The sequence below is a fragment of the Poeciliopsis prolifica genome, unplaced genomic scaffold, assembly GCF_027474105.1.
Source record: "Poeciliopsis prolifica strain line A6 unplaced genomic scaffold, Auburn_PproV2 SCAFFOLD244, whole genome shotgun sequence".
Classification (NCBI taxonomy): domain Eukaryota; kingdom Metazoa; phylum Chordata; class Actinopteri; order Cyprinodontiformes; family Poeciliidae; genus Poeciliopsis; species Poeciliopsis prolifica.
The window spans coordinates 77,120-100,716 of NW_026562619.1; the positions used below are offsets into that span (position 1 = coordinate 77,120).

Genomic DNA, 23,597 nt, shown 5'->3' on the forward strand with positions numbered 1-23,597 from the left:
TTTATTTTTTTTCCAGCTCATGACATGACAGCAGATTTTTCTGACATCAGCAACATTCTGACTGAGCAGAACAGCAACAAGTTTCCCTCCGTGAACGCTAACTTCACTGCTAACTTCACTGATAACTTCACTGAAACGGATCCTCCACGAGCTGAAAAGACTTTAAGGTTTGTCAAAACTTTAAAAAACTTTTCCCTTTTGAATTGTAGAGTATAACTACGTAATAACTTTCCTTTCTGGTCTAAACAAATATAATATAATATATCTAAATGAAGACTTTTATTAAAATTTATTAAGTACTCTATCATTTGTGTGCGCTAAAAACAACAATATAAAAGAAATAAAACTTTGATTTTTTTTTTCTCCTTACGGGGAGATTTTGGTCCTAAGGAACAGCAGAGATCAGTTGCTGCTATTATTCCAGGGGCTGCAGAAGAAGAGAAGAGCAGATCCAGTACTGATCGACGTTTAGATGTTTGTTCAGAATGATACTATTAACTAACAACAAATAATGTAGCTTATTAGCACGTTGTTGCATAAAAGCCTAAAGATAAAATGTACACTTTCAGCCGTTGTGATTTATAAAGCAACAATTTTACCGGTTGGACTCTGTGTTTTTTTCTTTCTTTCTTGTTAAAACTCTGACATGATAAACAAACGTCGGACAGAGGATGGTTTTTGTGCGAAGGATCTGTTTAGCATGATAAGTTCTGATTGTGTCTTAATGTGACTTTTACTGCCTGACTTTATGGAACTCCAGTTGTGTCCAGTAACAGCGGGTCAAGCTCTATCTTGGTAAAATTATATTTCTACATGTCCAATTATTTACTATCATTTGTAATAAAGTGATGCCGACACCATGGAATCAACAGTGAGGAGCTTGTTCTAGTCATCTTAAAGATGGAAAGAGTCAATGTTGTGCTGATTCTGAGTATCTGAATGATTAACCGAATGACTTTTTATTCATTTCAAAAGTTCAGTCGGTGAGGTTATTAATTTTGTGGTGTTCCTACTCTATGAAAGAAACAAAGAAGAAAGGTAGCATCGTACATGTTGGTTCCACAGGCTTTCCCTGAAAATATGGATAAAATCGGTCATGATAGGATAACAGTAATTTGAAGAGGAAGAAGCATATAACAAGTCAAGTCAATGACAAGTCAATGACATGATGCAATCTGCAATTTTTTTTTAAAACTCCGATTACTTAACTTTTATGTTTGTTTGTTTTTTTCTGACTTAAATAATACATTTAAATTGCTGCGCTGTTTGATAAGTAGAATGGAAAATTATTATTTTTTTATTTTTTTGTAAACTGTCTTTAGATTACCTATTGTAAAATTTGCATTTTAAAATCAACTGAATTAAATTAAGAAAGGTTACAATTTGTACAACTGAAGAGAAATGATGAGCAATGTTTTAGGGGTTGATGAAAGCAGAGATTGATGTTTTTCTCTGTAACATCAAAATTTACACTTTACAAAATTTACTGTGCATTTTCCCATATACCATTGCCTGGTGTCTGAGCTGGCAAAGGTCATCCCTTGCAATATTAAGAAGCTGTTGTCAAAAATTACGATCTTAATTTTTATTTACGAAGCAAAAGATATGAGTCACACTATCTTGTACAACATAATTTACAGTATACAAAGTCTAAAAAGTCTAAAACAGAAGGATTTTAAGCTAAAAAAAATAACACCCTAACAAATCTGGAAAAAAAAGATTCATTTGAAGTGGTTGGTGCTTTGATGATTTGGTTGTTAGTAAGTTGCGCTTACTCCAAGGTTGTAGTAAGCAGTTTTACCATCGTGGTACTTTATTGTTATAGTTTTTTATGTATGTCCTTATAGATCATATGGCAGGGTAGTGTGCTGTCCTGCCATATGATCAGCGTTTCATCTACTATCCGGTAAACATACCACAGTCTGCATAGGACTAAAAGTTGTCTCATTATTCCATCTAGTAACTGTATCTTTCCTGCTATAGTCTCATCATAAAGAAAAAGCCTGCCAGCTTTTGTGTCAGCTTGAGTATGGAAAACATGAAATGTCACAGCTTGCAAAATGGTGTCAATAGGATATCATTACTCCGATCTGTAGGAACTACTGTGGATAAATTACCATAATCTTCTTATTTGTAGGGAATAATTAAGTTATCTGTTTGTCTCGCACCTTTTCCCTCAGAATTGGCTGTAGCCTGGACCACCTAAAGTGGTCAAAGGTGTCAAAAATGCTGGAACGGTTCTTTAAAGAGATCAATACCTCCATCAAAGTGTACAGCCTGCCCTGTGTTGGGTTAAAGCTTCAAATGCATGCCATGTAATACATTTTTCATAGTTTTTTTTCCTTATTTTTTTTAGCTTAAAATCCTTCTGTTTTAGACTTTTTAGACTTTGTATACTGTAAATTATGTTGTACAAGATAGTGTGACTCATATCTTTTGCTTCGTAAATAAAAATTAAGATCGTAATTTTTGACAACAGCTTCTTAATATTGCAAGGGATGACCTTTGCCAGCTCAGACACCAGGCAATGGTATATGGGAAAATGCACAGTAAATTTTGTAAAGTGTAAATTTTGATGTTACAGAGAAAAACATCAATCTCTGCTTTCATCAACCCCTAAAACATTGCTCATCATTTCTCTTCAGTTGTACAAATTGTAACCTTTCTTAATTTAATTCAGTTGATTTTAAAATGCAAATTTTACAATAGGTAATCTAAAGACAGTTTACAAAAAAATAAAAAAATAATAATTTTCCATTCTACTTATCAAACAGCGCAGCAATTTAAATGTATTATTTAAGTCAGAAAAAAAACAAACAAACATAAAAGTTAAGTAATCGGAGTTTTAAAAAAATTGCAGATTGCATCATGTCATTGACTTGTCATTGACTTGACTTGTTTATATGCTTCTTCCTCTTCAAATTACGTTCCTATCATGACCGATTTTATCCATATTTTCAGGGAAAGCCTGTGGAACCAACATGTACGATTGCTACCTTTCTTCTTTGTTTCTTTCATAGAGTAGGAACACCACAAAATTAATAACCTCACCGACTGAACTTTGAAATGAATAAAAAGTCATTCGGTTAATCATTCAGATACTCAGAATCAGCACAACATTGACTCTTTCCATCTTTAAGATGACTAGAACAAGCTCCTCACTGTTGATTCCATGGTGTCGGCATCACTTTATTACAAATGATAGTAAATAATTGGACATGTAGAAATATAATTTTACCAAGATAGAGCTTGACCCGCTGTTACTGGACACAACTGGAGTTCCATAAAGTCAGGCAGTAAAAGTCACATTAAGACACAATCAGAACTTATCATGCTAAACAGATCCTTCGCACAAAAACCATCCTCTGTCCGACGTTGTTTATCATGTCAGAGTTTTAACAAGAAAGAAAGAAAAAAACACAGAGTCCAACCGGTAAAATTGTTGCTTTATAAATCACAACGGCTGAAAGTGTACATTTTATCTTTAGGCTTTTATGCAACAACGTGCTAATAAGCTACATTATTTGTTGTTAGTTAATAGTATCATTCTGAACACAACATCTAAAACGTCGATCAGTACTGGATCTGCTCTTCTCTTCTTCTGCAGCCCCTGGAATAATAGCAACAACTGATCTCTGCTGTTCCTTAGGACCAAAATCTCCCCGTAAGAAAAAAAAAATCAAAGTTTTATTTCTTTTACATTGTTGTTTTTAGCGCACACAAATGATAGAGTACTTAATAAATTTTAATAAAAGTCTTCATTTAGATATATTATATTATATTTGTTTAGACCAGAAAGGAAAGTTATTACGTAGTTATACTCTACAATTCAAAAGGGAAAAGTTTTTTAAAGTTTTGACAAACCTTAAAGTCTTTTCAGCTCGTGGAGGATCCGTTTCAGTGAAGTTATCAGTGAAGTTATCAGTGAAGTTAGCAGTGAAGTTAGCGTTCACGGAGGGAAACTTGTTGCTGTTCTGCTCAGTCAGAATGTTGCTGATGTCAGAAAAATCTGCTGTCATGTCATGAGCTGGAAAAAATAAATAAATAAAATCAACAAACGTGTTTGCAAAAACAAGTTGCATCGTATTTTCACTTAAGACTTACAAAATAATTTCATGATTTTGGCAAAAGTGCCAATCAGGTGTAAAATCTGCTGTAGAATTTAAACTGAGGGTAACGCTGAACAGAAAATCGTTTGAAAAAAAAGAAAGAGGAGACATTCTACCCTAAATGCTGCAAATGCAAGCATTGCTGAAAATAATTCAAACTCATGTAACATCGCGTAATGTTTCAGCTCTCTGCATCACTTTGAGTCATCAAGCTTTATTCTTTTTTATACCCTTGCTAATTCATCAGTTCGATTTCAGAAAGGAATCAATGACATTTTTTTTTTTATAACAGAAACATAAAATGTACTCATTTTTACATCTTTAAGATGACTATAACAAGACTCACTGTGTACACTGAGGGCGATGAGTTCGTCAAAAGAAAACGTTCAGGATTCCCAAAGATACGGCCACACCGAGGCAGAGCCTCTCTTTGGAGCTGCTGCTACCTGAACAGAAACCTGAACAGAAACCTGAGCCTTAGCAAAATGTAATTAAATTAAATACATACTATATTTCTCTGTAACTTTTGTTCTTGAGATGCACTTTGTTCAACAGGTTCCATATTGACGTAAATTTCCTCCATCGCTTCAAAACTCTGTACTGGGTTTTTTTATTTTTTAAAACATTGACTATAAGTATAGTGGAGCAAAATGAAAAACTGTGGGAAAGAGGTTAGATGGTCTGGGGTTCAACATAAAACGTATTTTAGAGATAACAACCAAATAAAGAAATTCATGAGTATGGAATCAGAATTATTTTTCTTAAATATCTTATGCCACATAAAATTCTTGAAGGTTTCAATAATTTCCTAGGTTCATATTTGCTGAGTCAATTCTGTATCGCTGAATATTTATTTCTCCTTTTTTCTTTGTTTTCCCTTCAGCTCGGTTAATCCTACTCATAATAAACACATTACAATTTTCTTTGGGTGACTAAAATAATTGACTTTTACATTCACGCACAACTTTGCGGTCGACCACATGGTACTGCATGGTACTGCATGATATCAAAATTTAAAAAATGTTTTAAATCACTGATATAAGAGTAAAAACAATAATAATAATCTGATGTTGAGATATTTCTGCTCTATGCATCCAAATGATTCCTTGAAGGCTAATACATTGTTGGAGCAGATAACCGGTTCCCTCCTCTGTCATATTAAGATCATAATTGTGTCATATGGATCCAACAGTTTTTTTTACAGGTCTCAGTCTGTCCTGATAACTAGACATAGTCTTGCTCTCAGTAAATACAACTGTCATCTTTAACCTTGTTTCTTGTCCAGTAGCAGAAATACTTACATTAAGAAGCCACAGTCCTTGAGTTGCATTCCAAATGACCAAACTTGTATCACCCATGAATCAAATAATTAAGGAATTGTACGTATTTGTTCATATTTTAAAGGTATGTAGTTTTTTAGGACCGCTATCTAGTAAAAAAAAAAAGCTGCATAATCTGGCTAGTTGGCTGTAAACCTCAGTCACCATGTTTCCTCATCTTCTGAAACAACCACCAGGCAGAGAGCAACAGATTGACAATCAATTTGCTTTGTGAAGCACCGCCTCACTGGGAGGGAATCAAAAGGCTAAAGTGCCAATCAGGTGCAAGTTGGGCGGTTTAAAGTAAGAGAAACTCGATACTGCCTTCAGAGCATGCTGAAGATCAACAAGCAAGCAAGCAAAACATTCACAAAATGGATGTAGAATATCGGAGTTCAGGAATAGAATTGGAGTACAGGATAGAAGAGTTCACTGAATAAAGACATTGCACAGAAATTCAGACTGGGAAGCTAACTGGCAAATTGCTAGCTAAGTATGTAGAGCAGGAAAATAGGTTGGATTTACTTAAATTTATGCAAACCAATTGCCTCAAAAGATTCAGTTACTGCAACATATAAAATACAAGTGTAGTTACACTGTGTAATTTTGGCAAAGAATATTCTTAAACTCATCCAGAATATTATTCTCTGCAAAAAAACTTCTTTTATTTTCTACCTACAGCAGCAGCAGCACCAGCAGCAATATTTGCTACATACAATAAAGATACACGGTCTCATTTTTTTTTTTTTTTTTGGGACATAGTTGTCCTGTTCAAAACCTTGTGGTTTGCTTGAGCAGAAATGGTGTGGTGTCTGCTGGGCATGTTAAAACGTTAAACATTTAGCACAAACATCCTCACTACTTTCAGATAGTTCACTTTTTATTTTATTTTTGTTGTTGCGTGGACTCAATTTAAATAGATTAACTGATAAAGCTTTTTTTTTTTTTATTGTTTGTGTGTTTTATCCAAAGATTCCTGCCAATGGTTTAAGATGAGTATAAACAACTAGTTGATGATAATTAAGTGATGTTCACTTGGACTTTTTTTTTTTTTTTTAAAAAGTCTGATGTTTTATTTTACTGAGAGCGGCCAAAGTCCAGGTTCAGCAGAAGGCTGAAGGCATCTGATTCAGGCTTCAAACTAAGTACCCGTTTGCTTTACTGTAGAGCTTTGGTAAGGTTAAATTTAGTGGGCTAAAGAAAATCAGACAGTTGATTCTCCAATGTGAGAAATCCCTTGAGGTAGTCAAGTTTCTTGTTTGTTCAAATTTTGTTAGTCATTTACATAGTATGATGACTAATTAACAGTTGATTTATTAAGTGATCTTCAGTCAATAAATACAATGTAATCTTTCAATTCATAGTTGAAGTTCTATTATCGGAATTCTGCAAATTAAATATTTTGTCGTATATTTCAATAATTCCTTTCATTCAGTCTAAGCTCCCTGAAAAGGAGAAATTACCTTTCAGATCAATATATTTTTGATTGCTTTGAGTATCATGATATTTTTACTTCATCTGACTGATATGATCTTCTTTAACGCATGCTGATGGTTCATATTGTTCGTTAATAAGCTTATCATTTACAAGAGGTGAACATTAGTGAACATTAGTGAACATTAGTGAACAGATAGCATCATGAGAAGCAAGGAACAAAAGCTGTAGATAATTTTAACGGTAAAAAAAAAAACAATCACCATGTTGTGACCAGCTCTGGGAGAAGGGGCTGTGTAGTGAGTATGTTTTATTTTTTTAATATGTTTTTAGGTAAAGTGCACCATTAGCAAAACTTAGTTAATGTTATTATAACTTGGGGCTAGTTGTCAGAAGATGTGAGAGGGGTTATTTTAAAAAAAAGAAAAAAAATCACTGATTGAATGGTTGGTTGATAGCCAGCATATATTTGAAGTTGTGCAACAAAAACCAAACTAAAAAAATTATATGAAACCTGAATGGCCATTCAGTTTGATAAATATTTACGCAGACTATTATTCAATAAATCGATAGAAATCCAAGTGCATGCATTAAAACATCCAATCTAAATAATAGGAATTGTATTCACTATCTGAATACAGACTGAAAGTTTACATTGATCATTTATAAGCTTCAGTAATGGAAAATTCAACAACTATATTTTGTTACTGAACACACTCAAGTGTGTAAAATGATGGATGGAGGAAAAAAGCATCATTTGGGCTGAGAAACATACAGCATATAAGTTAGAGACAAAAGTAGTGGATAATGATAAAGGTAACAAAATAATTTACCATGTCGGAGCGTAGTTGTGCAGTGTTAAAAAAATAAAGAAAGAAAGAGAGAAAAAATAACTTTCAACTCTAGGGAAAGCTAAAACTTAAATATGAGTAGTCTCAGTAAGGTCTGTTTAAGTGTCACATATTCTTAAGAAATAAATTACAAATGAGAAACTTTTACTGACAAGTTTCACACTAGCGAGTGTTACAGAGAAAAATGTATGAGTTTCAAATGTGTTTATACCGGCGTTTACTATTTTGGAGAAAGCATGAAGCTCTGGGAAGATCAGTGTTGATTCAGCAGCAGGAAAAAAAATTGAACGAAAGTAGCATTTACAATGATGCGAGGATAAATTTTGGAAAATTCTGGACAAATTCTTTAACCAAGGAAAGTTAAAAGTCTAATTTGAATAACCTCCCGTTGGCCTGCTTACAAACAGTCACATATTCTTAAGAAGTACATGTACAAATGAGAAACATTACTGAAATGTATCACACTAGTGAGTGTTACAGAAAAATCTATGAGTTTCAAATGTGTTTAAAGCGTGTGTCGCTCACAGATAACTGAAGGTAATCACTTTAGACAAAGAGCGATAAACTGAGAAAAAAAAAACAAAAACCAGATGTCGCTCTGGTTTGCCCCCCTCATGAACCAGCGGGGTTCATGAGGGTCTTGCTCTGAATTCCCCCGAGGTGGCTAATTTGTCATTCTGTCTGCATCCAGCAAAGTTCGCACCTACTTGCAAGCAAGCAAGCCTCTGCGTATCGCAGCTCGGACCTCCAATTCTATGCCTGGCTGAATAAAGACACAGAATCAGAAGCAACATCTCCATTCCAAATCTATTTCAACTTCACTACATAATTATATACTTTTTTTTTTTACTTGGTTAAATAATTGTTGTTGTTGTTGGGTGCTGTATTACTCTTAAAAAGAAAGTCAGATATACGACATTTTCTGAATTCAGCAGAGAGAAAACAGAAAAACCTAACACAGAGACCATATGGATTTCACAGGCCGTACCCTATATTGATCAACCCCCACAGCTCAGACCACAGTTGTACGCCAGTCGCAGAATCAGAAGCAACATCTCCATTCCAAATCTAATTAAAACTTCAGTAGACATAGTATATAATTATATACATTTTTCTTGATTAAATAACTGTTGTTGTATTGGTATTACTCTTTAAAAAGATAAAAATCAATAGGAGGAGGAGGAGGAGGAGGAGGAGGGGAAGGAGAAGGGGGGGAGGGAGGGGGGGAGGGGGGGGGGGAATTAGGTCAAAGGGGACCTGTCAAAATGGGACTTGACGAGAACCTGTCCCTAATGTCTCTCTACTGGGGAATAGTAAAGATGAAATCTCTTGCCAGAAGTTTATTCTGGTGGCCAGCAGTAGATGAGTGCATTGAACAGGAAGTCAGTGAGTGTACTATTTGTCAAAAGCAGCGTAGTATGCCTTGTACAGCACCAGTGCATACCTGGAAGTGGGCTGCCAGCCCGTGGGAGAGAATCCATCTGGACTTTGCAGAGGACCACAAGCAGATGTTTCTAGTAGTTATGGATGCCTATGCTAGATGGCCAGAGATTATTCCCATGCATACTACGACTTCAGTCAAAACCATTGAAACACTGAGGAATTTGTTTGCTGCTTATGGGTTACCAAAAGAAGTTGTTACAGATAACGGTCCTCAGTTTGTTTCACAAGATTTTGAGTTTTTTCTAAAAAGAATGGAGTGCAGCACATTAAGTCACCTGCTTACCACCCTGCCAGTAATGGACTAGCAGAGCGCTTAGTCCAAAATCTCAAAAAGTCACTAGCCAAGAATCGAGCTGTAGGTGGTTTAACACTTGAGCACTGTGTTGCAAATTTTCTTTTAGGGTATCGAAACACACCCCATACAACCACAGGGAAAACTCCTGCTGAGTTATTCCTAAAAAGACAAGTTAGAACAAGACTGTCACTGATCAGACCCCAGTTTTCTCATAGGATGCAACAAAGAACGGAACCAATGCTCCCACGTCTTAGAGTGTTCACAGTAGGTCAACCTGTTTTAGTAAAGAATTACAGGGGAGGGGAGAAGTGGTTGAACGGAGTTGTACAAGAGATTTTGGGTCCTGTAACTTACAGTGTGGAAGTGAATGGAAAATGTGTTAAAAGACATGTAAATCAGATTGGGTGTAAATGGAAATCCAGTTTGTGTTACACAGACAGACTTGTCTACAGGAAACTTTTGGAATGAGGATGTTGATCTTGTTACAACTAAAGGTGTGGATCAACAGGTGGAAGAAAAAACTGTTGGAAGTCCACCAATAGACATGTCTTCGCCTACAGTCGAAAGGAACACTCGTCCAGAGAGGAACCGGCGTCCTCCTGACAGACTGAACTTGAAATTACAACTCTAAATGAGAGTTAGAAGAAGTTTCTTGTTTTCAGTTATGTTCATACGGAAAAAAAAAATCCTGAAAAATGTATACTTGATTGAGAAGTACTGATTTTACAGGGGAGGAGCTGTGGTGTTCCAGACACAGAAATTAATGAAACTCTGTAGGTGGCGCTCTCGTGGTTTTTGAGAGTCTGGTTAGAGAACCTGTAACTACAGAAGAAGAAGTGAGTTCCCGTTTGGAAATAAAATGTTGCTATGTGCTTGTTCCAGTCGTCTGCTTGGACATCATTTATTTTGAAACTAGTGTTCCATACACAACAAAACTGAATGATCTTATAAAAACATTTTTCAGTCTAAATCCTGCTGTTTAAAACCTATCAGCTCATGTAAATGCCCTTTAAAAGGGAGATATTTTAATAAAAGAGCCGAACACGGTGCTTTTACTCCAGCGATTATTATCTCAGTTTAGCTTCCAACATACACAATGGCGTCAACATGTTATCTCAGTTTAGCTTCCAACATACAAAATGGCGTCAACATGTTATCTCAGTTTAGCTTAAAACATACACAATGGCGTCAACATGTTATCTCAGTTTAGCTTCCAACATACACAATGGCGTCAACATGTTATCTCAGTTTAGCTTCCAACATACAAAATGGCGTCAACATGTTATCTCAGTTTAGCTTCCAACATACAAAATGGCGTCAACATGTTATCTCAGTTTAGCTTAAACATACACAATGGCGTCAGCGTTGAGATAGCAGTATCTTAGCACGGTGCTAACAACGGAACTAACAACGGAATTTTTTAACATTAGAAACATCGAAAATAACTTACAGCTTTCCGAAAGTAAATAAACTTATTTACAATCTGAAGGTGTGTATTTATGTATGTACTCTTACCTGTAAAAGGGGGATGTCTTGATAAAAGGACCCGGACACGGTGCGTCTGCTCCAGCGATGATTTTTTATCTAAGGAGGAAATTCCGGTGCTCTTCAGTATGACTACCGCAAGCGGTAGACTCCCCTGCTGGTTGAATCTGGCCACTGCTTCAGCCAAATCAGACTCAATTCACAGCAGAATAAAACAAAATACATATACACAAACAAGACAATACATCTTCAACATAATATTAAACACTTCATTTCATAGCAATCATTTCATTTCTATAAATACTCTTATAAATATCAATCCAATTAATAAATTCTAAAAGTCACAGTGCTTTGCTCCCCCTCTATATTTGGTCTCTCCCAGAATCCTTATGAGGAAAGAACTGAGATAAGCCAATCTAAGTAAACAATTAAAACATTTAAACTGTCTTCCTACACGTAATGAAGACCTTCATTACAGGCTGATACCAAAAGCTGGATACGGAGATTAGCCATGAAAGCAAAATATTTGGAATTTTTTTTCAGTGGGAGTCATATAATATTGTCGTGCTTTTTGATTTCCGTTGTTAAGGAGGCGTGTCGGCACTTGAAGATACATGACAAAAAACGAAGGGTCTCTTGCAGAAACTTTACTCCTTCCAGCACACGGAGGAATTACAACAAAAACTGAGCTGTTGCCACAATGAACTGTGTGGCTTCTGGCCTCTAGCTCTGGCACGGACAGCGTTCAGCGATGTCCGGGCAGCGAGCGGTGAGTGCCATATCCAACAACAGTAAAAACATAACGGATCAGCTGTTAGAACTGGTTGCTAAGGCAACCCCAGCTGTCAAGAACAGAATAAACAGACTTAAAACAACAAATCTCGTGATGCGACCTTCCTTACACTATCCCCCCTTTAGGAATACTGAGTCCCTTCAGTACAGCTTATACAGCCAAAATTTAGAAAAAAGTAGTAGTTATAAGAACTTAACTACTGAAACATGTGTGCCATAAGGGCAAGAAAACAGAACTAAGTTATTTAAATTATCTAATTGTAACATTCAATTAACTCTCTAAATTAACTAGTGCCTAAATCTCTGTGGTCTTTTGACTAAACGACCACTAGCTGTTTTAACAGTCTTTCCAGACGCGTGTGAATCCCCCAGTCGTCCATCTGGATGGCATCCTGGGTCCTTGGGATGGAGGTCTTCATCCTGATCATCTGACAGCGGTAGCAGAGGAACCAGGGCGACATCCTCTTCTTTTGGTTGGAATTCTTGGTCTTGGCAATTTTGCAGCAGCCTGTTTCTTTGGCGTAAAACCCAGACTGGTATCACATCACTGTCATATGGCTTGAGCCGATCATGGTGCATCACTGTGCTGCGCTTGGGGCCCTGTATTTCATACAGCACAGGACCACTGCAAGCTGCAATAATTAATGGGCCTTTCCATTGTTTCTGAAGTTTAGGGCTTAACCCTTTCTTCTTTGCATCATCTTTGACAAACACCAGGTCTCCTACACTGTAGAAGTGTTCTTTGGCCCGGAGGTCATGCACCCTTTTCTGCCGCTCTTGTGCAGTACGAAGATGGACTCTTGCCAGGTCTTGTGCTTCTTTTAAGCTTTCTTCCAGGTTGTAGAGGAAATCTCCAGCTTGTAGTGCATCAACCTTGAGTTTTGCAGTGCCAGACTGGATGTCTTGTGGTTGGTGGACTTCCCTGCCAAGCATAAGCCTATTGGGGTGTGAACCCTGTCACTGTGTGTCGTGAGCTGCGATAAGCTGCTGAGTAGTGGCAGTTGTTCGTCCCAGTTCTTTTGGTCCTGATTCACATAACATCGAAGCATCTGTAATAAGGTCCTGTTGAAACGTTCTACTTGTCCATTGGAGGAGGGGTGGTAAGGGGTAGTTCTGGTCTTAGTGATTTGCAGGAGCTTGCAGACATTCTGAAACAGACAGCTATCAAAATTATGACCTTGATCTGTGTGTAGCTCGAGTGGAGCTCCAAACCTGGCAATGAAGTCGTAGACTAGCTTCCTTGCAGTTGTTTCAGCACTTTGATCAGGAACAGGAAAAGCTTCAACCCATCTTGTGAACTGGTCAATAATAACAAGAATGTATTTGTTCCCAGTGCTGGACATGGGGAATGGCCCAAGGATATCAAGATGTAGGCGGTCCAGTGGTGCTCCAACTTGGTAGCTTTGCAGTTTTGCTCTTTGCCGGACTGTGACCTTGCATGCACTACAATGTGGGCATCTCTTGACAAACAGGTGAACATCTCCACCCATGCCAAACCAATGGTAGCTCTGACGCACACGCTCCAGGGTTTTGGCTTCTCCTAGATGGCCAGAGTATGGAGGGTTATGGCATGATTCCAAGACTTCCTTCTGCATGGACGAGGGAAACTAATAACAGCAAGTTGGACGCTGATCTCCAATTCTCTCCCAGGAGTAATAGAGCACTCCTTGCCTCAGTGTGACTTGAGGCCAACAGAGCCAGAACTTCCTCACTGCAGGGCTCTCCAGCGCCACTTCATCTTTGGTAGGGAGTGTCCCTGTTTCTTTCCATTTGTGAAGAACAGCGAGAACAGGATCTGCTTTCTGGAGTGTTGACAGTTGCTCAGGACTAAGGGATTCAAGCCAATTGACTTCCGGCCTCTCTGGTAGTGACACAGATGTCTGATCCCCTAATGTGTGCGATTCATTAATGGTGCTGCTTCTGGGCTGGATGCACCTTACGGCTAAAGGCACAACATCATCCACGTCATCTTCAAACTTGGCCCACTGGATGTGAATTTTTTGGCAGTACCTGCACCCTTTACATGGCAGGTCTGACAGGTTAATCCCTGCCTGGTAACAGTCACAATTATCCACCTTTTCTCCTGGCATCCTTGACATGGCATCTGCATTACCATGTTGTTTGCCAGCTCGATGTTCAATCTGAAAGTCATACTGGCTTAATTCTTCAAGCCAACGGGCTAGTTGTCCTTCAGGACATTTGAACCTAAAAAGCCAGGTCAGACTGCCATGGTCGGTCCTAAGTAGAAACTTTCTACCTAGTAGGTAATGCCGAAATTGCCGTGTGAAACGAACAACAGCAAGTAATTCACGACGAGTGACACAATACCTCTGCTGGGCCGGTGAAAGGCGGCTACTAGCATAGCTCAGAACTCGTTCCTCTCCCCATTGTACTTGTGACAAAACTGCACCAACACTGTTGTTTGAGGCATCCGTATCCAGAATGAACTTCCCTTCAGCTTGGAGATACCCAACACTGGTGCAGTGGTCAGTCTCTCTTTGAGCCTCATAAATGCAGACTGCTGCTCATCAGTCCATAGAAACACTGTCCCTTTTTTGAGCAGAGTATGGAGGGGGCTTGCCAGCTCTGCAAAATTGGGAACAAAAACTTCCGGTAATAGTTACACAGTCCAAGAAAGATTTGTAGCTCCTGTAAGTTATTGGGGGAGTTCCCACTGCTGAACATTCTTTATGAGGGCTGGATTTGGACTGATTCCTTTGCCACTCACAACGTGACCCAAGAAGAGAACTTCTTCTTGCAGCAGGTGACATTTGATGGTTTTAGTTTTAATCCATAGCTTTGGAACCTCTGAAAAACCTGCTCGAGCCGATCTAAACTTTGATCTACTCCATTTCCGATGACAATGACATCATCCAGGTAGATGAGAAGAGTTTCCCACTGAAGGCCCCCGAGAACAAGCTCCATTGCTCTCTGAAATGTACTTGGAGCGTTACATAGTCCAAATGGCATTCGAGTGTATTCATAAAGGCCCCATTTGGTGATAAATGCTGTCTTTTCTCGATCTTTACTATCCACTGCAATCTGCCAATAGCCGGATTGAAGGTCAAGAGTAGAGAACATGATGGCTTCACCCACAACATCAAGACATTCTTCAATCTGGGGTAATGGATAAGCATCCTTGATTGTTAGGTTGTTCAGACAGCGGTAATCTATGCACCATCTTACTCCTCCATCCTTTTTTCGAACTAGGACCACTGGAGAAGCCCACTCAGATGCTGAAGGTGTGATTATGCCCTCCGCCAGCATTTTTTTTAGATGTGCTTCCTCCTCGCCCTGAAATCCAAGAGGGGTTCTTCTCACAGGTTGACGCAGGTCTGGCAGACCCAGTGTCAATTTTGTGTGTAACAGCAGACAAGTAGCCATGGTCAGAGTCACTTTTAGCAAAGATGGATTGGTATTTGAGGAGTAGCTGAATGAATCGCTGTTGCTGTTCCTCACTGAGGGTCTCACTTATGGTAGCCACCAAACTTTGAAGGTGCTCAGGAATGTCAGAGATTGTTGCTACTCTCCCAACCACCAGTGATGGTGCAGGCATTGCATCTGGTTTTGGTGCAAATGAGGGCAGAGGATAAACTTCAACTAAGAGTCCAAGACACACTCCTCTCTGTAGAGCCACTCTCTTGGTTGAAAAATTGCATACTCTGATTGGTGCCTTTGGCTTCATGGTGACAACAACACTTCCAGAGGCTACATTGTTTGCAATGTTCAAGGGTTCCAATAATGCTGTAACCCCTGGCTGTGGGTCCTCCACCCCACACAACACATTCAGATTTGGCTGGGATGATTGAGGTTCTTTCCAGAGTTACTCTAGCCACACAGTAGTCTGATCCATCATCTCGCACAATTTTTGAGGGGATCAATTCATCCCCAATGAAAACTTTGCCTTGGGTATAGATGACAACATCATGGGCCTTCATCAGATCCAATCCGAGGAGGACAGAGTCTCTTATAGGGGCTACATGTACTTCCCAGTCTATGGATTTGGACCCAATCTGGAAGGTCACTGTGAGTCCATGTTTAGCTTCATGCCATCTCCGACTCCTGCATTTAGTAGGTAGGTATGGTGAAGGTCTGCGGGTGCAGAATTACCATTCAGGATTTTCTGATAAAGCTCCTCTGATATTACAGTTGTCTGAGCTCCAGTATCAGCTACGGCCTGCGTTGGGATGCCATTTAGGGTCAGTAGAATTTGCAGGCTCTCACCCTTCTTCTTAGTGCAGCCAACCTGTCTGCCTTGTAGTTGGTAATCTGAGGTTGTGGTTCCATTTGACTGCAGTGGGTTGTCTATATACTTGTCGCTATTGTTTCTTGCAGTCACAGGACTGGGAGCCCTAATGCAGTCCTTCCTAAAATGCCCTGTCTCCCCACACTTAAAACACGGGCCAGTTGTTCCACGATTTGGACTTGGAGTTTGAGAACGCCCTCTGCTGGGCTGCATGTGCTGATAATTTTGTTTCCTCTCTGTTGCAGGACTTTGGGCTGCCTTGGAGTTTTGGAATCCGACACTTATGGGCTGTAAATTGGCAACCTGGAGCTGTAGGTTCCCCACGGTGCTAACAAGGGTCTTCACTTGTTCTGCCAGTGCAGCAAACTGATCAGCTGTGACATACTGGGAGTACGACCCTGCGGGACATTGTTGCACTGTCATCGCACATGTCCCCCTCATCAACCCATGAAATGCGCCTTGCTCTGTTTTTTACTTCTGTGTCCCGACCCACCGTAGCTTTAAAGTTATGCTCATGAGCCTCCACAAACTTTTGGGCCTCTATGAAGGAGCTTGGGTCACGATTCATTACTTCGTATGCTACTTTCTGGTTTCTTAGGCCTTTGAGGAAAGCATCAGTTGCCAATTGGTCCTGCAGCAGGAGATCTACCCCTGGATATGCAAGGGTGGTCAGGCGTCTTACCTCCTCTGCAAACTCAACTGATGTCTCCCGCCCTGTCGAAGTTCTCCCAGTCTTCTTCGTACTGTTGTGGGAGGGTCTTTTTTCCCAAAGCGTTGAGTGAGCTGTTCCACCAAGAGAACATAATCTTCCTTTGTGCGCTCTGGTAATGAACAAACGTAGCGTACTGCAGCTCCCCTCAGACACTCGTGCAGCCTGTCCACTCGTTCAGCAGCAGTCCATCCGTGTTTCCTGGCTTGGGCGTTCGAACGGCATCAGAAAAGAGTCCCAGTCCTCATTTCCATCATATGTGGCTAATATATGATGGCCTCTGAAGAGGCCTCTGAAACTCTGACCAGTTGTTATAATGGCCTCCAGTATTATTTTGCCTTCTTTCATCATTGTAGGTAAAAGTGTGTTGGGCCTCAGGTTCACTGTCCCTGATGTCTCTGTGTCTTGGGTCAGGTCCAGGGGTGGTGGTTCGTCTCACTGGGCCTGAGCTTCGTGATCTTTCATTTATAACCTCCAGCTCAGCTGCAAAAGGAGCGTGAATACGTGGTCTAGTTGTCACATCCAAAGGGGCATGTGTTTCACATGTATGCCTTTCTCTTGTAGAATGAATTGGAATTAAGTCATCACTCCTCTCAGGAACAGTACCTGATGCTTGGGTTTGCTGTACAGCTGATTGTCCAGTTATATGTGAAAGGACAGGAGCCAACATCATTTGAAAGTGTCTTGTTTGTTGATTTTGGTTTTCCAGCAAAGCCTGTAACCACTTTGGAGCTGTGTCTGCCTCTCCAGGGCCAGCTGTAGCACCTTGTAAATCCTCTGTCATTTTATTTTATTTATTTTTTTTCCGTTGGTAAGTTTGCTCATGCTCTTATATTGACAGAATACGACCAAAAACAACCTTCTTCAACGCTGTGCCAACTTTGTTACTGTTGCCGTTATTGTGAAGGGCTGGACCGGAAGTGCTACGCGGTAGTACTGCAGCAGCTTTATTACTGTCTCAGCGCGATTTCTTTTCCTGCTCTAGTTGTAGCTTGTCTTTAAGTTGTAATTAGTTCAGGATGGCTTGGATATTTTCTTTACGATTGGATTCACTTACAAAAGTCTTGTAGATGATCCCACTTCTGACACCAGTTGTCGTGCTTTTTGATTTCCGTTGTTAAGGAGGCGTGTCGGCACTTGAAGATACACGACAAAAAACGAAGGGTCTCTTGCAGAAACTTTACTCCTTCCAGCACACGGAGGAATTACAACAAAAACTGAGCTGTTGCCACAATGAACTGTGTGGCTTCTGGCCTCTAGCTCTGGCACGGACAGCGTTCAGCGATGTCCGTGCAGCGAGCGGTGAGTGCCATATCCAACAACAGTAAAAACATAACGGATCAGCTGTTAGAACTGGTTGCTAAGGCAACCCCAGCTGTCAAGAACAGAATAAACAGACTTAAAACAACAAATCTCGCGATGCGACCTTCCTTACAATATATTTTAAGCCTGAATTCAACTAGAAATATAAAAATCTAAAATAATCAAATTCAACATGTTTGTGGTGCGTTTCTACTGGTAACCAATCATTTTACAATAAAAGGGATTTATTTTTTTCAAGTATGTTTTTATCGGAGCTGACAAAAATCAAATTTGGGGTCCCTCAGGACTCCATCTTGAGGCTCCTGTTAACTCAGGTTATCACAAGAAATAAGATTAGCTAGAGTAGCTACGCAGATGACACTCAGCTCTACATTATGATGACTTTCAGTGAATCTTAACCATCCAAGAAGAAATCAATGTATGTGAAGTGGAAGCGATCATAAACGATCGTCCTTTGACTGCTGCATCAGATGATCCAAATGACCTGGAGGTTTTGACCCCTAATCATCTTCTGTTGTTAAAGAAACAGCCAGTCCTTTCCAGGCTTATTTGACAGCAATGATACATATTCACGTCGACGATGGCGACAGACACAATACATGGCTGACTTGTTTTGGTCGAGATGGACAAAGGAATATCTTCCATTGCTACAAGAGCGGCAGAGATGGCGGATTCAGATGAGGAATTTTATCCCTGGAGACCTTGTACTCATTGTTGACAGTTCAGCTCCAAGAAACGCTTGGTTGACTGGAAGAATCCAAAAGACCTTCCCGGACTCTAGAGGAATTGTGCGACGGGTTCAAGTTCGCACCAAGACTAGTTTATTAGATAGACCTATTAGTAAACTCTGTTTGTTACAAGAAGCAGAATGATTCAAGGAAAGACTGCTTGTTTGTCACAGCTAAAATGTTAGATTTTTGGTAGGTTAGTATGGCTCTTTTTGAAGTTTAATTGTTATGCATCCTGCCTATACAATTAGGGGCCGGAATGTTAGAGCCATAAATAGAAAATATGTAAGTAATTTGTTTGATGGTTTCTTTTTTATTTTATTACACTTAGATAAGATTATTTGTTCATACAATTTTTATTGTGAAGTTTAGTTTTATTTTGAAAGGCTTACTTCCTGTTGGGAATATGTTGTCAAGGAACAATTCTATTAACGGTTTGACACTTAACGGATTATTTAGACAAGGTGCAATACAGTTTTTGACCGTGTAAACTGTGTATTGTTAGAAAAGAAAGAAAAGGAAATTGTAAACGGCAGCTCTAATTTTTGTATTTATGTAATTTTTATAGATAAATATTTTTCGTTAAAATTCATAGTTTCACGCGTCCTTTACTCTCCGTCTCTAAGGAATGACACAGATATTGGATCTGTTGCCATAACACCTGTAATGAAGGTCTTCATTACGTGTAGGAAGACAGTTTAAATGTTTTAATTGTTTACTTAGATTGGCTTATCTCAGTTCTTTCCTTATAAGGATTCTGGGAGAGACCAAATATAGAGGGGGAGAAAAGCACTGTGACTTTTAGAATTTATTAATTGGATTGATATTTATAAGAGTATTTTTAGAAATGAAATGATTGCTATGAAATGAAGTGTTTAATATTATGTTGAAGATGTATTGTCTTGTTTGTGTATATGTATTTTGTTTTATCCTGCTGTGAATTGAGTCTGATTTGGCTGAAGCAGTGGCCAGATTCAACCAGCAGGGGGAGTCTCCCGCTTCCGCTAGTCATAGTGAAGAGCACCGGAATTTCCTCCTTAGATAAAAAATCATCGCTGGAGCAGACGCACCGTGTCCGGGTCCTTTTATCAAGACATCCCCCTTTTACAGGTAAGAGTACATACATAAATACACACCTTCAGATTGTAAATAAGTTTATTTACTTTCGGAAAGCTGTAAGTTATTTTCGATGTTTCTAATGTTAAAAAATTCCGTTGTTAGTTCCGTTGTTAGCACCGTGCTAAGATACTGCTATCTCAACGCTGACGCCATTGTGTATGTTGGAAGCTAAACTGAGATAACATGTTGACGCCATTTTGTATGTTGGAAGCTAAACTGAGATAACATGTTGACGCCATTGTGTATGTTGGAAGCTAAACTGAGATAATAATCGCTGGAGCAAAAGCACCGTGTTCGGCTCTTTTATTAAAATATCTCCCTTTTAAAGGGCATTTACATGAGCTGATAGGTTTTAAACAGCAGGATTTAGACTGAAAAATGTTTTTATAAGATCATTCAGTTTTGTTGTGTATGGAACACTAGTTCAAAATAAATGATGTCCAAGCAGACGACTGGAACAAGCACATAGCAACATTTTATTTCCAAACGGGAACTCACTTCTTCTTCTGTAGTTACAGGTTCTCTAACCAGACTCAAAAACCACGAGAGCGCCACCTACAGAGTTTCATTAATTTCTGTGTCTGGAACACCACAGCTCCTCCCCTGTAAAATCAGTACTTCTCAATCAAGTATACATTTTTCAGGATTTTTTTTTTTTGTATGAACATAACTGAAAACAAGAAACTTCTTCTAACTCTCATTTAGAGTTGTAATTTCAAGTTCAGTCTGTCAGGAGGACGCCGGTTCCTCACTGGACGAGTGTTCCTTTCGACTGTAGGCGAAGACATGTCTATTGGTGCACTTCCAACAGTTTTTTCTTCCACCTGTTGATCCACACCTTTAGTTGTAACAAGATCAACATCCTCATTCCAAAAGTTTCCTGTAGACAAGTCTGTCTGTGTAACACAAACTGGATTTCCATTTACACCCAGAATCTGATTTACATGTCTTTTAACACATTTTCCATTCACTTCCACACTGTAAGTTACAGGACCCAAAATCTCTTGTACAACTCCGTTCAACCACTTCTCCCCTCCCCTGTAATTCTTTACTAAAACAGGTTGACCTACTGTGAACACTCTAAGACGTGGGAGCATTGGTTCCGTTCTTTGTTGCATCCTATGAGAAAACTGGGGTCTGATCAGTGACAGTCTTGTTCTAACTTGTCTTTTTAGGAATAACTCAGCAGGAGTTTTCCCTGTGGTTGTATGGGGTGTGTTTCGATACCCTAAAAGAAAATTTGCAACACAGTGCTCAAGTGTTAAACCACCTACAGCTCGATTCTTGGCTAGTGACTTTTTGAGATTTTGGACTAAGCGCTCTGCTAGTCCATTACTGGCAGGGTGGTAAGCAGGTGACTTAATGTGCTGCACTCCATTCTTTTTTAGAAAAAACTCAAAATCTTGTGAAACAAACTGAGGACCGTTATCTGTAACAACTTCTTTTGGTAACCCATAAGCAGCAAACAAATTCCTCAGTGTTTCAATGGTTTTGACTGAAGTCGTAGTATGCATGGGAATAATCTCTGGCCATCTAGCATAGGCATCCATAACTACTAGAAACATCTGCTTGTGGTCCTCTGCAAAGTCCAGATGGATTCTCTCCCACGGGCTGGCAGCCCACTTCCAGGTATGCACTGGTGCTGTACAAGGCATACTACGCTGCTTTTGACAAATAGTACACTCACTGACTTCCTGTTCAATGCACTCATCTACTGCTGGCCACCAGAATAAACTTCTGGCAAGAGATTTCATCTTTACTATTCCCCAGTGATGCTCATGTAGTTGAGAAATCAACTGATCCCTTAATTTCTTAGGCACCACCACTCGTAATCCCCACAGTAGACAATCATCTTCAACAGTGAGCTCAAAACGTCTCTGAAAATATGGCTTCAGCAACTCATCCTGTACATGTTTAGGCCAGCCAGTTAACACCAGCTGTTTCACCACCTTTAACACAGGATCTTTGTCTGTTTCTTTTGCAACCTCCTTTGCAGTGATAGGTAGCTCGTCAAGATAAGATACTTTGTAAATAGGGTTTGACACCACATCCACATTTGGTTTCATCGGTAACCTTGATAAACATCCGCATTACTGTGTTGCTCAGATCTTTTGTACTGAATCTCATATTTGTAGGCAGCTAGAATTAGAGCCCACCTTTGCAATCTAGCAGCAGCTAGTGTTGGTACACCTGTTTTTGGTCCCAAGATTTTTAGCAATGGTTTGTGGTCTGTTACCAAAATGAATTTCCTTCCATAAAGATAGTCATGGAACTTCATAACACCAAACACTAAACCAAGTGCTTCTTTTTCAATTTGTGAGTAGTTTTGTTCAGTCTTAGTTAGCATTCGTGATGCAAATGCAATCGGTCTTTTGCTTCCATCTTTCATTTGGTGACTATTACAGCACCAACTCCATAAGGAGATGCATCGCATGCTAAAATAAGTGGTAACTCTGCATCAAAATGTACCAAGATTTTGTCAGATTGAAGAGCCTTCTTGGCATTCTCAAAAGCATTCTGACAACTTTCTGACCAACTCCAGTCTGCATCTTTGTGTAGCAGTGCTGACATTGGCTGGATCAGAGTCGATAAGTTTGGTATAAACTTCCCATAGTAGTTTAACAGAGCCAAGAATGACCTAAGTTCAGTTACATTTCTTGGAAACTGGAGCCTTCTGAATAGCGGTTGTCTTTTCCTTCATAGGATGAATTCCAGTAGCATCAATGACATGTCCTAAATATGAAACACTGTCTTGCATGAATTCACATTTTTCTCTCCTTACCCTAAGGTTGTAGCTTTGGAGCCTCTTAAGGACCTCCTTTAAGTTACTCAGGTGGCTTTCTGCATCTTTACCAGTTATCAAAATATCATCAAGATAGCAGATAACACCATCCATGCCCTGAAGTACTTGATCCATTATTTTCTGGAAAATTGCAGGAGCACTTGCAACACCGTAGGGCAACCTGTTGTATTGATACAGCCCTTTGTGAGTGTTGATGGTCAGGTAGCACCTAGAGCTGTCCTCCAACTGGACTTGCTGGTAAGCCTGCGATAAGTCTAGTTTGGTAAATTTCTGACCTCCTGCTAATTTTGCAAATAGATCTTGCGTTTTTGGAAGTGGATATTGATCCACGTTTAACCATGGATTGATGGTGACTTTATAGTCTCCACATAGTCTCACACTGTCATCCTTTTTAGGTATGCACACTATTGGAGCAGCCCACTCACTGTAATTAGTGGGTGAAATAACTCCTTCTGCCTCCAATTTTGTCAGTTCCTTTTCAACAGCTCCTCTTAATGCATATGGAACATTTCTTGGTTTGTGGAACTTTGGCGTTGCTTCTGGAACAACATGTAACTTGGCTTTAATACCTTTCAACTTGCCTAGCTCAGGGTTGAACACTGATCCATACTGAGCGCAAATGTCTTCCACTGTTACTGGAGCCACTCTGTTCACCTGTGACCAGTCTAGCTTCAACTGGCTAATCCAGTCTCTACCCATCAAAGCAGGGCCTCTTCCTTTTACTACTAACAGTTCTAGTTTCTTAGTGGTCTCTTGACATTTCACTTTTGCCACAAATTTACCCATCAACTGTAATGACTCTTGACTGTACGTTTTAAGTACACAATTTGCTGAACTAAGTTTGACTGATTTAAATCTGCGCCTATACAGATTTTCAGATATCACTGACACTGCGGCACCAGTGTCTAGTTCCATCTTCACTCTTGAACCATTTACACTGA

At 39.4% G+C, this 23,597-nt stretch overlaps 1 pseudogene; it reads right to left on the reverse strand.

Moving 5' to 3' along the window:
* The window catches only part of LOC129357357 (nuclear factor 7, brain-like), a 32,838-nt pseudogene extending 21,837 nt beyond the window's left edge, over window positions 1–11,001 (reverse strand).
* Between the last annotated feature and the right edge of the window lie 12,596 nt (window positions 11,002–23,597).